General features: G+C 39.2%; 1 pseudogene; it reads right to left on the reverse strand.

The window, feature by feature from the left end:
• Positions 1 to 13238, reverse strand: part of LOC139721476 (NACHT domain- and WD repeat-containing protein 1-like) — a 121917-nt pseudogene that overhangs the window by 31824 nt on the left and 76855 nt on the right.

The following is a 13238-nucleotide window of genomic DNA, read 5'->3' on the forward strand; positions in this document are numbered from 1 at the left end:
ATTGTATGGAGCACTGTGAATACTAAAGGACAAGTCCACCTTTATATGTATGTGGTTTGAGTGAATGCAACAATCTAGTAGAGCACATCAGTGAAAGTTTGGGAAAAATCGGACAATCCGTTCAAAAGTTATAAATTTTTAAAGAATCTGTACAGTCACTGATGAGAAGACTACCACAGTGTATGATGTCACATGCATACAACGATATAAGGAAAATAAAAAGAGAATTTCACAAAACTTTACTTTTTGAATAAAGTGCATATTTCTTCGACTTGTTACTGACGTATGTTACGGGTAATATTATTCCCCCTGTCTTCTGAAAGAGAGAAGTCAAATATTCTTTTGTTATGTGAGTAAAGTGAAAATATGTTGAATTTTCTTTAATCTTTCTTCATATTGTTGTACACATGTGACATCACAAGCTATAGCAGTCTTCTCATCCAGCCATGACTGAGAAAGAACTTCAAAAATTCCTAACTTTTGAACGGATTGTCTGATTTTTCTCAAACTCTCACTGATGTGTTCTACTAATATTGCTCCATTCTCTCAACCCTCATGTCTATGAAGGTGAACTTGTCCTTTAACATCACGATGCAATCGCAGAACCTGTATCATGCTGAGCTGCAAAAATCACATCGCTATCAGGAAGAATCCTTGGAGCAGTCACAGAAATACAAGTATGTATGCTTCATGCATCTCTGACTAGGCAAGTATTCCCAAACCAAGGAGGGTTTTACATTCATTTAAAAGTCAAGCCATGAAGAAACAGTTGATTTTGCAGGGAGCAAGACTACAAAGCCAGGGGAACTTTTCAGATGTTTTATGCATATTTCCATATTTCATACTTGCTATCCAGGTAAACCAACTTCTTGCAATTCTATTTTTCAATTCTTTTCAGTTCTTCCTGCTGAACTCTGCTCTGGATCTGGATGCTGCATTCTTGTATCAACGGGAAAAATTAATTTGGAGATCTTATGTCAGTATAATGCAACGATTTGTGCTCACTTGAGTTGGCAAACAGAAGTCTTACATCCACTGGTACCCTGCTTCAATTTTTGTTGAGTAACACTACCGGTGGTTGGGGGAATGTCAAGGAACCCCCAACCCCCTAGTGGAAGACTTCCTGCAAATAATACTAACAGTCCACTGCCAAGTGAGCTCAAACCATGACCTGTTTAAATCCCTGAATAGAGACCAGAAGAAAGTACAAGAATGCACCACTAAGGACAGCAAACTGCTGTAAGGCTGTATTTATCTAAATTGAGAGAGGGAATGACATTTTAAAACGTGTTTGGAATGGTGTTTGCGGACGTGGTTTGAAACGCGATTCTCAGGGTGCAGCATTTATCTAACCATCATACAATCGCGATTCAAGTGTTGTCACTACATAGCTGCTTTGCGCCATTCGACCCGGAAGTAAAGGTCAACTGTATACCACCAAACATACCTCATCATTCACTCACAAATAGTGGGTAGAAAACACAACCGGAAACAGCTGGGAGTTGACCTTGAGATACAACGCGTTCTAAAACGGCATTGCGGGTATCTACTCGCAGAAAGGCAATTGTGGTCTTAAACACATTTTAAAATGTCCTTTGAATGGCGTTTCAAAATGGCATTTCTAAACGCGTTTGAAAACAAGGTTGCATTTATCTAACCCTGGAAAATGCCTCAAACGCATTTAGGATGGTGATTCTGCCTCAGAAAATTTTTAGATAAATGCAGCCTACGTCTGCTCTGATGGAGTTCTGATCCTGCAAGTTGGGCAAAAGGAATTTGCAATGTCATAACTGTCACAGAAGTTTTCATTCATAGTTCTGATGGCACCAATGAAATTGAACAAAAGTGGTTCTGGTATGCAATGCATAGTCATCCACACTCATGCCAAAGTCTTTTCATTTTATTTCAGTGGCAATGTTTGGTATTACGGATGTCAAGGGTCAGGCAACCAATACCTTAGCCTCCAAGAAGACTAGAAAAATCTAAATCAGGACCACTGCCAACCTTCTGGTGCCATGATAGCAAAATTAACGTAATGTATTGCAAGAGCATTAGAGGTTTATTTCAAACTGAACAGCCACTAGGGTGACTAAGTCAAAAGTAAAAGTAAAATTTATCCAACTTAATTCATATGAGTCACAAGTTCAGTATGGGTTCCTGCTCATTCTCTTTGGCCTTGTTCTTTTACTAGATAATTACAGTCCTTTAAAGGACAAGTTCACCTTCATAAACATAAGGATTGAGAGAATGCAGCAATATTAGTAGACCACATCATTGAAAGTTTGAGGAAAATCAGACAATCCGTTAAAAAGTTATGAATTGTCGAAGTTTTTGTGCAGTAACCGCTGGATGAGAAGACTACTGCAGTGTATGAATAACTTGGATGTCACATGCGTACAACAATATAAGGAAAATATAAAGAGAATTTCACAAAATTCCATCTTTTGAAAAAAGTACACATTCCCGTGACTCGTTACCGACAAATGTTATGGGTAATATTATTCCCCCTGCCTTTAGAAAGAGTCAAGTCAAGTGCTCTTTTATTATGCGAAAAAAGTGAAAATATGTTGAATTTTCTTTTACATTTTCTTTATACTGTTGTACGCATATGACTCACAAGCTGTAGTAGTCTCCTCATCCAGCGGTTCCAACACAAAAACTTTAAAAATTCATAACTTTTGCATCGATTGTCCAATTTTCCTCAAACTTTCACTGATGTGTTCTACTAATATTGTTGCATTCTCTCAATCCTTATGTTTATGAGGGTGAACTTGTCCTTTAAAGACTGTATCAATGTGCTAATGTAAGGCTGCATTCATCTAATTCTGAAGACAAAACCACATTTCAAAGCATGTTTCCAAAGGTGCATACGAACATGGTTGGAAACGTATTTCTCATGGTGAACCATTTATCTACAAATGACATAATAGCGATTTGGGGGTTGTCACTGCGCAGCTGCTTTGCGCTGCTCAGCCCAGGAAGTTGATGTCAACTATGGCATACTATAGGCCCTACAAAATGTTTCCAAATGGCTTTGCATTTATCTACTTCGCAGAAAGGCAGTTACAGAAATGTTTCACAGATATGCATTTCAAATCGCTCTTTTTTTTTCTACTGGCATTTCGAACAACAAAAGTGAATACAGGTATGTTTATCTAACACAGGAAAATGTCTTAAACGTATTTTGAATGGTAATGATACACTAAGAAAAATTTTAGAAAAATGCACCCCTATAAAGAGTATTGCTTCACCACCACCACCACCACCACCACAGATACCAACAATGCTGGATGACTCCTCCCTATTTTTTGTGGTCTCGTGTGCATCAGATAGCAACAGCCCAAGGCTTCCGCAATGATCACTGTGTTCATCACTTAGCCCTGACCTTTCTAGCTCCTCTAGGGCCAATCAAGAGTGGTATGCAGGTCTACTGCTCCTTCTGGAACCACCAGGCCAGAAATGTACTCTCCTATAGGGTAATTGTGGGGATGGGGGAAGCACTTGAGGACTAGGAGAAGGGGGAGGAAAAAGCTCAGAGGAAGGGGAAGGAGAATGGAAAGTGGAAAAGGATGAAGGAGCAGAAGGAGCAGAGGAAGAAAATAGAACTTAGAAGATAAAAGTGCGAGAGTTGGAAGAAACAGGAGAATACAGCAAGACTGACATTAGCAGTGGCCCATTGGCCCGGGGCCACTAAAAATTGCCATCAGGCCAACAAATTTCTAACACGGTTATCTTTTTAGTGGCTCAATATGGCAGCTACGATTCAAAATGGATTATTTCCTATTATGTGGGGCAAATACATTTCTTTTTCGACCACCAAACTCACATCCATAGATTTTAGTGATCCGAACGGGCCACCAAATGAAAAAGTTAATGTCAAGCTCTGTGACAGGTGAAGAAAACAACAGACAGGAGGCATGGAAGGGATAGCAAAAAGTAAAGAATAGAGAATTAAAGGGTAAAAGGGCGAAGTGAGAAGGGGGAGATGATGGAGGCAGGGAATTGGAAGGCATCAAAGGGTACAAATTATATGCATGACATAGGCCTACTGGTATGAATTTTGACAAATGGTAAAGTACACTGTATTTCATGTTACATGTGATCACAAGAGTGAAAAAAAAATCTGATGAGCTACAATACCTATTGAAGTCGAACCTAATCTGTGTACGAGTGCTGCATTGTAGCAAAGTAAGTGACAGTTTAGAGTTCCCTGCTTCTGAACAAAGGTCAAGAGCTATGGTCACCCTTCCGTAGGATCTTTGACGGTGTGTATCACTTGGTGGCTCAAGGGAAAATTGGTTATGGATCAAAAGACAAAGAGGAACCATGCTAGAGTAACACAATTGATTGAGTTCCATAAGGGTAGCAAAGCAGAAGCGTTCTGCAGTTGTGAGCATGGGTGATCCATGATGTAAAAAAAAATAAGGATAAGGATAAAACAGAAGAGATTATTGTTGTTTGATATGCATTGTAAAGTTTGTAGCTGGCTGTATATCTGTCCGTTTGTCTGTCCATCTGTGTAAAAACATAAAAATATTTTCATACTACCCTTTGGTGGATAGTTCTCTGGTGGTGTGGTAAGTTTCTGTCTTTAAGTCATGTTTGTACACTCTTGCATTCTCTTTTATTCATTACAACATTTCCAAGTCATTTCATGACCACTTCACACATGTCCCCATAATTGAAATGAACAAGCAATAAAGAGAATAATTAGAGCTCATAGGTCAAAGCAAATTTTACTTCGAGATACCAAACATTAACTCATCCAACACCTGCAAATCTTAAAATGATAGCTGTCATGCCTATTGTACAGTACACTGTAGAAAGAACTGCCAGATGATAGCACCCAAATTAGCATATTGTTCTCTAATGCACCTCTTTCTCTCTCTCTTACTTTGCCAGAATAAAAGGTAGAGAAGACCTCACACTGGTGGGTAAGCAAGCAACCATGTCACGCATCTCAGCACTATACCTTGTATAACATCTCTCAGTACACACGGGGTTAATTGGACTTGATATAAGTCATTGTAATCAACAATAATTAACCCCATTTGCCCTGGCTTGGCTAATTGGCTCATATGAAGAATACTCGACAACAACACGCAATGTTATTACCACAGAATATAATAGGGTGGGAAATCAACAGGGAAGATCAGAGGAGCCGCTTGCAAAAAAACTAGGTCCCATGCCTTTGTGAAGATATGCCGAGCATCAGCATACTCCAACATCATACATCGCACATCTAATAAGATGTGCACGGTGTGACAAACTACTGCAACATGACAGCACTGATTCTTGGTGACCATTTTCTAAATATTACCAGTACAGTTGCAAGATGCATAATTATTGTTATCAACATTTCCCACACACATGTACAAAATTGAACTCACAGGTATATATTGCTCTAAAAACAAACAAACAAACAAAGTTTTGGTAACGTACATTTGAATGTTTGATTGCATTCAAGTCACATATAATACACAAATTTTTGATTGTGCCATCAAAGTTATGTGATCAATGTCATAATGCATTAAAGAAAAAGGAGAATGTACCACATCAAATATGCCTTTATATGGGACCTGCAATGTCACTGGTTTCTGGCAAGAACAAAATTGGCTAGAAATTCTACGAGTCAAAATCTGGACATTCTTATCAAATCTGTGATTTGACAAAGGAGCAAATGTTCTGGTAGTTTTGGATATAATTTCCTCTTAATTTCAAAAATTATATCAAGGCTTTAAATTAATACTCAGCTCCGTAAACACACGCAAACACACGTACACAATACACTTGTAGTAGCAGAGCAATTACATTAACAAGTAATGTGCATGGTGACTGCACCACAACACTATGCCACTGTCCAACCATGTTGGAAAGTTAAAAAAAGAACACTTCGCAATCAACAGAAGGCCGCAGCCATTAGGGAGAAACCTCTCGACAAGTTCGAAACAAGCCGGCTACTCATCGCATCTCCTCGCCAGCATATCCTGCATCATCACATTGTTTCCATGGCAACTGGTGCACTGCTCATAATAAATATGGTAAGAGAGGCATCATAAAGAGCTGGAACATTGTGAGAGAAAAGGAAGGTCTTCATGTCCCTGGTGATATGTCCACTGAGAACAGCGTAGGGAACAAAACAACACATTTCCTGTGTACCTAAACACAAGCATACACAAAAAGTATGCAAGCACACACACATTCATACATGTACACAGCCAACACTTATTGATTAATTCATAATGTTGCAAACGATATCTACTACAAATTTGCAATTAATGCAATGAAAGACAAAATGTTCTGAATACAGAAGAGAGAAGAGGGGGAATTTACATCATGGAATTAGTTCATCTATAACCTACTTGTCAAGTGTTTTCTTGTACAGAGAATGACTTTACAAATTGTACATATATAAAACAAATATTCTGCCTATCATTTGGATATATCATAATGATTTTGCAAAACTTTGTTTTTATGAAATGATGAATATACAATTTGTGCTAAAGATCACAATGCAGAAATCACATCTCTAATACCCCTTTTATACTGGGTGTCAGCTCGCTTCAGGTACGGACCTGAAGCGAGCTAACTCTCAGTATAAAAGGTCAAGAAATAGTTAGTCCGAGCTAAAGTTAGTCCACTCTAGAGGGGTGGATCAGATCAGCTTCAGGTCCAAGCTAACTTCAGTATAAAAGGTTCGCGAGTTTAGCCACAGCTAAATTCACTGACCCGTGACCGGAAAAGCGTGTACGGTGCTTCCGGGTTGCCAATATGTACGTTTACTGCTGTACTGTTGCCACCCGCGTGCTATGTGTTACGCCGCGCATTGGTGTGTTCACTGTTTGGTAAAACTCTCAATGCAATGAACTCTTTGAACTAGCAAACGACATGATTAAATCGTAAGAAAGAAAATAGACCAGCTCAGTACGTATACAGTATATATATATGTATATATATATATATATGCCGATTGCTGGTTGAATTTCGCGAGTAACTTACCGTATAACAACGGAACTGAATTCGTACTCGTAAGTAAGCATGAAAACTGTCACTGAGTTTTCGCGCTCGTTTGAAGAACAGCAGGCTAATGGGGGGAGGGGGAGGTGATAGGTCTGGTCTCGCAAGTAACCTTGGGCAGTCGAGAATGGCAGTATAAAACGACTTGGCCCGAGCTAAAGTTAGCTCGCTTCAGAAGCGAGCTAAAAGTCGTGCCCAGTATAAAAGGGGTAAAATTCTCTTATTCTATAAGCAGGGCTGCACACTAACCCATTTTTCTACTGGTCCGACGTGTCTGTCCGACCATTAGGTACCTAGTTTTTTCCATTTTTAAGTGGTTCATTCCTGAAAATGTTATTGGTCCGACAGTGATTTTACAAGTCAGAAACCGTCTGACCAGTGCCAGTGTGCAGCCCTGCTATCATCCAAAACAAAATCACTAGGAAGACACTGACCCCCAAGGCACATGCTGTTAAACTATGTCAGCATTTATAAATATACAGTCTTTTACACACATGCTATACTTCTGAAAGACTCCTTGCCTTGTGGGGTTACTATGTACACCGTTTCCCAACACTTACGCTTGCCGGGGTGTTATGAAAAACACTTGAAGCATTCAATAACAAAAATCAAACTGATACTACTGTTGATCATTTTGTTTTCCTTGTTATGACAATGCGGCCTCATTTCTCATGTACAGTGCCGACCGCGGGAAACGTCACGAAAACCCCTAGGGCAAATGCGGGAAGCCCTTTCGTCCGGGCGTACTAGGTAATACGCGGGCGTTTGGACGCGTACAGACGAGGGAAGTCGCCCGCACTTTCACGCTCGTCTAAACACCCGCATTTGCCCGAGCGCTCCAGCGCGGAATTAATGATATGAAAATCAAACTCTCCCGTCAACCATCGGCTACATGAAGGAAATTAGCTGAAATCGATCCGCGAAAATCTTTTGAAAAGTATCAGTAATTTGCCGGATGTTTGCTTTTACGTTCGAAAGTAAAATAATAACCATAACATTCAGCTCCCGAATATGCTAAAGCAAATGTCGAATGATCCCTTTGACGTTTGGAAATGAATAACAATAATACTCCGTACGATGATTAAATAAATGTCGGATGTTTGCTTTTACTTTCGGAAGTAAATAGCAATAACATTCATCTCCGGAAGATGCTAAAATAAATGTCGGATCTTTGCTTTGACGTTCGGAAATGAATAACAATGATATTCAACTCTGTACGATGATAAAAATAAATGCCGGATGTTTGCTTTTACGTTCAAAAGTAAATAACAATAACATTCGGCTCCGGAAGATGCTAAAATAAATGTCGAATGATCCCTTTGATGTTCGGAAATTAATAACACTAATATTCAACTCCGTATGATGATTAAACAGATGTCGGGTGTTTGCTTTTACTTTCGAAAGTAAATAGCAATAACATTTGGCTCCGGAAGATGCCCAGAAAATGGCAGATGATTGCTTTTTACGTTTGGAGGTGAATAGCAGTAACAGTCTGCTCCATATAATAAAATAAATGTCCGATATTTGCTATTACATTTCGAAATGAAGAACAGTAACATTCAGCTGCGTTTGATGGTAAAGTAAATGTCTGATGTCTGCATGCCTTGACGTTCAAAATGAAAAACAGTAACATTCGGCTCCGTACGATGCTAAAATGATTGTCGGATGTTTGCTTTTAAATTTGGAAATGAATAACGGTAATGTTCTGCTCCGAACGATGCTAAAATAAATAACAGATTGTTGCTTTTACATTTGGAAATTATTAACGGTATCAATCGGCTCAGTTAGATGCTAAAATAAATAGCGGATGTTTGCTTTCACGTTTGGAAATGAAAAAGGATAACATTCAGCTCCGTAAGATGCTAAAATGAATGTCGGTTGTTTGCTTTAACATTTGAAAATGATTAACGGTAACATTCGGCTCCGTAAGGTGTCAATAGTAAATGTTGGATGATTGCTTTTGCGATCAGAAATGAATAACGGTAACTTTAGCCTCTTTACAATGCTAAAACAAATGTCGGATAAATCAGATAATTTTGCTTAACATTCGACGTCGTGCGATACCAAGTTGATTGCATAAACCTTCGACACTTCGTTGCTGCTCAATTTTATTTGATCTCGACATTATGGACGCTATACCTATTTGATTTAATTGTCCTTATTTTATCAACCTTCGACATCAGCCGCTACTTTATAGTTTTCTCGATCACTAACGTCGGACGGTATGACCTAATCAACTTTGGACATTGGTCGCTATTTAATAATTTCATCAACCTTACACATCGGTAGCTATTATTCCGATGTTCGTTATTCCGAAGGCTCTCTAGTCCGAAGATTCGTTATTCAGAAGGTATATTGTTCCGTTAATTTCATTTTCGGATTCATGAATCTTCAGAATAACGAACCTTCGGAATAACGCCACAAACGTTCGAATTAACGAACCTGTAGGTTTAGGGAATTTGTGTGTTTCGAATTTAACGACCCTTCGGAATTACGAACCTTCGGAATATTACGAACAGCACCCATCCGATTATCAACCTTCGACATCGATCGCTGCTTACTGATTTTATCAACCTTCGACGTCGACCGTAAATAACGTATTTGATTGACACTTTCGACGTCGATCGCTGCACATTAGATTGGCAAACCGTCGAAGTGTCGATCGCTGCCTATTTATTTACTGGTTCCCCAATTTCTGACTTAGTTACTGATTTAATCTACCTTCAACATCGGTCGGTCATTATATTGTAAGTGGCCACTTATTGTCTCGAGCTTGATATTTCCCAATGGCGTCCACGTCTACACACACACACATAAAAAGAAAGAAAAAGATCTGAGTCTTAAAGGTCTAACGAGGCGTGAAAGTCCTTGTGTGATGCTTTTAATTGTGTCATTCACAATAGTGTCACGGTCCCTAAGATGGATGAAAGAGGCGCAGATCTTAAAGGGTGTGTACAGTTCTGGTCGAGGTGAAGATTTAGCTTTTAACGTTTTGTGAGATATTCTGAAACCACTCTATGAGATGTCAAAGAGCATGCGGTTCTAAGGGGTATCAAAAGTTTATTCGATGAAAATCGGTTTTGAAATGGCTGAGATATCCAAAAACAAGGTGAAACAAAGAGATACTAATAAAGTTGGGGCATGTCGCCTTTTATTATTAGCAATTTTTTGGATATCTCAGCCATTTGAAAACCAATTTTCATCAAATAAATGTTGAATCCTTCTGAAAATTACATGCTCTTTCATATTTCATAAGAGGCTTTTCATTATCTCACTTAGGAATGTTCAAAACATGAATCCCTACCTCAACCAGTACTGTACAGTCACTTTAAGAAGCCACTTGAGTTGAAGTTTAACACCGTCTGTCTATTCTTAAAGAACACGATTTGTAGGGAAAAAAGAAAAAGACAAAGAGAGGGAGAAAACAAAGAAAACGTAGGAGAGAGAGAAGGGTATGGCGAAACCACCAGAGTGGCATTATGTAATCAACAAAGCTGCGTTTAACTTCACTCGAGTCCCCGAGAAGTGGTACTACACGTGCATGCATAATGTTTATCTTGGATACAGCGTCATGTACTGTAGGTACCCTTCTCTCCTTTCATGATAAATTGTTTATAGGTATCACATAACTATGTCAATGCATGTTTACGTCGCAATTTGTCCAATCGGGGTTTTCCCTCTTTAAGGAGTGCTTGCTTTCCAAGAAAAAAAAAGAAGGATGAAATTAATGATTATGAGCAAAACTGAATGCATTTAAGCAGCGGAATCGCGCTACATCAATAGCACTCCAAAATCTTCGAGTGATCCCGGAGGTCACTCCGAGTGAAAATGAACATTTTCACTCAAAATTCACTCCAATTTCACTCTAAATTTACTCCGTTTTAAATGTATCCACCCCTTCAAGTGTGAATGTTTTCATTTTTTTTTTTTTTTAGAGAGAGAGAGAGAGAGAGAGAGTAGGCCTACTGTGCATTGGAATACGAATCTCTGCTGCGCAGCGATATTATGATCGCTATAAAAACGATCAGTTCGATGAGCAAAGCACGTGCTTGCCCTGCCAGCAGTGAGTGCGCCATGTGGTTCCAACATACTCATCTTGTGTGCCCAGCGTGTTTTTATCACAGAACTCTTGTGTGTAGAGTTCTGTCGTTTTTACGTTATGGTCAATTCATGACGTGTGAGTGCTTCGACTTGACGCCTGTGAGATTGACAGGTGCCGTTTACGAGAATAAAAACTGTCAGTAGTGACTATCAATCCCAAAATCAGTTGCTATATAATAATCAGACTAATTACTTAAATGTAGAGTTACATGTACATGTAGTTACATGTATTTCGAATGACAATGCGCACATCCCCTTTATCATCACACTTTTGATACGGCGGACAGAAGGCCGTTAAATTTCATTGCTCTCAATGATTCGATACAATCATAGCTTTTAAAAGGTCCAATTAAACAAATTGGTTATGAAATCACGGTTACAGCTCGTTATTCCGAAGGTTCGTTAGTAAGGTTCTTTAGTCCGAAGGTTTGTTAATCCGAAAATGAAATAAGGTTCGTTATTCCGAAGGTTCGTTAATCCGAAAATGAAACAAAGCTCGACTTACTTCGAAGGTTCGTTACGGACCCTATATCATTTCGGATCCTATATCATTTCGGATCAACGAACCTTCGAGATAACGAACCCTATTTCATTTTCGGATTAACGAACCTTCGGAATGACGAACCCTATGTCATTTTTGGATTAACGAACCTTCGAAATAACGCCGCAAATGTTCGAATTAACGAACCTTTTTTCGTTTTCGGATTAACGAACCTCTATGGTTTAGGAAATTTATGTGTTTCGGATAAACGAACCCTCGGAATAACGAACCTTCGGAATAACGAACAGCACCCGAAATCACAACGTCTTTATCTTGTTAAGATATAAGACAAAAAAAAAAGGTCCCTCAGTTCATGAACTTGCGATGTTTCTTTATTGCGTGTGTTTCTAGCTTGTATTTGGCACTCACGGAATGAACGCGCGTACAGTATATGGTAGGCTACATACTCGTGCTCTTGTTGTTGCTGAACATTTCCCCTTCACAGTGATTGTGTGGCATGATCGTTGAGTATGTTCAGATGGTGTTAGTGCGTTGATTAAAATGTTACCACAATAGATGCACGTGTGCTATAACAACGATCTGAGGTCTTTGCTCCGCGCTGCTTTCTTGTTTACAAACATTGAATCTTGGTGAACTTAATTCACTATCGTCCCCATGCTAACATGCAAAAGAAGAAAACGCTTTTGTTCTTGTTTATGTGTACCATGCAGTGAACAGAAGGTAGACCTGTAAACTGTGCCGCTAGGCCCTAGCTGTAGTTTGCACTTTGACGGATTGTCACTGCTCGTCTACTATTCGAAGCGAAATGAAAATCAAACTAGAGATCTCGTGCTGTATACTTTCTCGTACTGTGTACTATATACCATATTTAAAATGCAATTTGTGGTAGTACTTGTCAACGCTGTGTTTTTGGCTCAAACTTTTCTCTCTCAAACTTACTTGGTTACGCAGGGGCGGATCCAGGGAGGACCGCAACCGGCGCCCGCCCCCCCCCCCTTTATTATTATTTTTTTTGGTTGAAACAAAAGAAATGTAACAATGGGGGAGGAGTGCGTGCGACCCCCTTTAATTTTGTAAACGCGCCCCCACTTTACGGAATTCCTGGATCCGCCCCTGTTACGGGATAATACCTATCAGAATCTTCATGTAGTATTTCTTGTGATTTTGGTGCAAGCTGCATGGCAGTATTGATTTTGAGACACTTCTATGGTCCGTCAGCACCTGATTCTCTTTATGTGACGATGTGCACGTGAAAAGCATTCAAACTTTCCCATGTTTTTGCTCTTGCATTAAAGGCGTATTAATTCACCACGTACATGAAACAAAACCCCCATAGTTCTGAAATGTGAGTTATAGGGATAGAAACAACCGCTGGAAAAAAAAAATTGAATCCGTATGATCGAAAATACAGTACACTATGTGAACGGTTACAGTTCGCTATTCCGAAGGTTCGTTAATCCGAAAATATGAGGTTTGTAACTTGTTATTCCAAAGGTTCATTTATCAAAAAATGAAATAAGGTTCGTTATGCCGAAGGTTCGTTAATCCGAAAATGAAACAAAGGTCCTAATTCCGAAGGTTCTTTACAATCTATAAGAGAAATACTGATATCTCCTTA

Source organism: Diadema antillarum, unplaced genomic scaffold (genome assembly GCF_040938485.1).
Source record: "Diadema antillarum isolate AM-2024a unplaced genomic scaffold, OU_Dant_1.0 scf00000143, whole genome shotgun sequence".
NCBI lineage: Eukaryota > Metazoa > Echinodermata > Echinoidea > Diadematoida > Diadematidae > Diadema > Diadema antillarum.